The sequence below is a fragment of the Eutrema salsugineum genome, unplaced genomic scaffold, assembly GCF_000478725.1.
Source record: "Eutrema salsugineum unplaced genomic scaffold, Eutsalg1_0 scaffold_7, whole genome shotgun sequence".
Taxonomy (NCBI): Eukaryota; Viridiplantae; Streptophyta; class Magnoliopsida; order Brassicales; family Brassicaceae; genus Eutrema; species Eutrema salsugineum.
In genome coordinates, this window is record NW_006256486.1 from 8,606,156 (window position 1) to 8,608,848 (window position 2,693).

The 2,693-nt window shown below is 41.8% G+C and overlaps 1 non-coding gene across 1 annotated transcript; it reads right to left on the bottom strand.

The window, feature by feature from the left end:
• Positions 1-1,405: 1,405 nt before the first annotated feature.
• Positions 1,406-1,512, bottom strand: LOC112083312. The gene has a single exon (XR_002897600.1). It is a non-coding gene; the product is annotated as a small nucleolar RNA R71 (small nucleolar RNA).
• Positions 1,513-2,693: the final 1,181 nt, after the last annotated feature.

Consider the following 2,693-nt stretch of genomic DNA (forward strand, 5'->3'; position numbering starts at 1 on the left):
GCACCAAAAGTGTTTGATGATATTCCTGAAAGAGTTGTATTAGAGGTTTAAGCATTTTTCTGCATGATGATGTATTGTTATTTGCTTGAATGATCATTGAGAACTGTTTATTAATGCATATTGATTCATATTTCACAAATGGGAATTTGGTTTGAAAATGGATTAGTATAGGGGTTAATACCTTCATGAGAGGATTAACCTATATTAGAGTTCTTAATCATTTGAATCATGTCTCATCATTGTCATTAGCATTTCTAGTTTAGCACCAAAGCACCCTAACCAACTATCATGTCTAGAATCTCATGCCTCCATCATATCATATTCACATCATTTGTCATTGTCACTTGTTTTTAAACCTGTTTAAGTTTGTTAGTTGTCATTAGTTAATCAAAACTCACTCTTGTTTACTTGAATTAAGAACTAGATCATATAGCTTAGTGTCTATCACCACATTCTTGGATTGATTAACCTCTTTGTGCTACTTGACAAGGGGATTGATAGCCCTGAGACCATAAATAGTCTTGTCTATCAATTGGCGCCGTTGCCAAATTGTGGTTTGTTTAGCATTAAGCTCTGATCTGTTCTTGAGATCAAGTGCTTACTTTCTTGTTATTACTGATTACTTTCAAGTTCTGTTTGTGATTTCAGGTGTATGAACACAAGGTCTAGATCAAGAAGCTGTGGTCCACCTTTCCCTCTCAACGACAATATCAATCTTCTGGTATCAAGGAGGAGAAGGGACAGACGTGGTAGACAAGTTGATCAGGCTGACATGGAAGAACAAAGAGATCACGTGGTAGACATAGAACAACCAGTACATGAGCAACATGCTCAAGGAAATGGAGCTGGTAATGGAATTGGTCAAGGGCTGAATCAGGGTAATGTTCATCAGGAACAGGTGCACCATCAACAAGCTTATGTCCACCAGGGACAAGCTCAAGCTCATCAACAGAGGCATCAGGCCAATGTTCAACAAAGACAACAAGTGCACCACCAACCCCACCCTTTCCAACCACAGAAAAGAAGATATGAGCAACCCCAAGTCTATGTTGGAGAGAATGACAGGGCCAATGCTCATCAGTATGGAGCTGGTATTCAGGCACCACCTGTGCAAAACAACAACTTTGAAGTGAAGGCATCATTGCTGAATATGGTCCAGACCTCAAAGTTCCATGGGTTAGCAATGGAAGATCCCTTGGAACACCTGGACCAGTTTGATAAGGTGTGTGATCTGACCAAGATTAATGGAGTTTCAGAAGACAGCTTCAAGCTAAGACTATTTCCATTCAGTCTTGGTGACAAAGCTCATCAATGGGAGAAGAATCTTCCAAGAGGTTCCATTCAAACTTGGGAGCAATGCAAGCAAGCCTTCTTATCTAAGTTCTTCTCCACCTCAAGAACTGCAAAACTGAGGAACCAAATCTCAAGCTTCACTCAGCACAGCAATGAGAGTTTTGGTGAAGCATATGAGAGATTCAGGAGCTACACTAACCAATGCCCACACCATGGGTTTAGTGAGGCTTCTCTTCTCAGAACACTTTATAGAGGAGCTCTTCCCAAGATTAGAAACCAGCTGAATACTGCTTCCAATGGAAACTTTCTGGGTAAAGAGATTCATGCTGCTTTAGAGCTAGTGGAGAACTTAGCATTGAGCAATGATACTTATGGTGAAGACTATGACAGATCAAATAGGTCTGAAGGTTCAAGCTCAGAACAGAGGCTCACCAGAGAAGTTAAGGAGTTGAGAAGTGAATTAGACAAGTTGAAGTTGGTAACTCACAAGCCAATGCATTTTGTTGGAGAGTATGAGGAACCATCTCAGATCTTTGAGAACATCAGTGAAGAGGGTCTCACCCAAGAGGAGCTTAACTACATTGGGAATCAGAGGTTCCAGAGATATCAGTATGGTAATGCCAATCTAAACCTCTCATACAGGAACACCAATGTAGCTAATCCTCAAGACCAGGTGTATCCCAATTCTCAAGCTCAACAGAACTTTGTTCCCAAGAATAACTTTCAAGGATCTTTTCAACCAAAGAATCAGTTTGCTCAGAATCAAGGGTTTGGTCAGCAACAGCAATCATTTCAGGGTCCTAGTTTCAGTACACAGCAGCAAAAGGCACCCCCAGGGTTTGGTCCACCACAGTTCCAACAGCAAGCACCTGTCCAACATCAGTTTCAGCCACCACCGGTTCAACAACAGCCAAAGATAGGTTCAGATATGGTTGGTATTCTGCAATAACTACTACAGGGTCAACAGATCTTTGCAAGTCAGAATGCAGCCATGCAACAGGAAATCAAGGAACTGAAGAAAAACCAGGCATCAAGCTCAAGGAACCAAGGTCACCTACCTGGAAAACCAGAACCCAACCCCAAGGAATATGCCAAGGCCATTACACTGAGAAGTGGAAAGGAGTTACCTGGTATTCAGAACAATAATGTGATCATTGAGGACAATGATCAAACTGAGGGGGAGGCAGCCTTAAAAGATGATCAAGCTGCTGAGAAACCAAGGACAGAAAAGGGTAAAGAGGTAGCAAAGGAACCAGAACCAGAAAAAGTATATGTGCCACCACCTCCATACCAACCCAAGCTCCCATTTCCAGGGAGATTCAAGAAGCAACTAGTGGACAAGGCAAGAGCTGTATTTGAGAAGGCACTCAATGAGACACCACTCACTATGCCTCTCATTG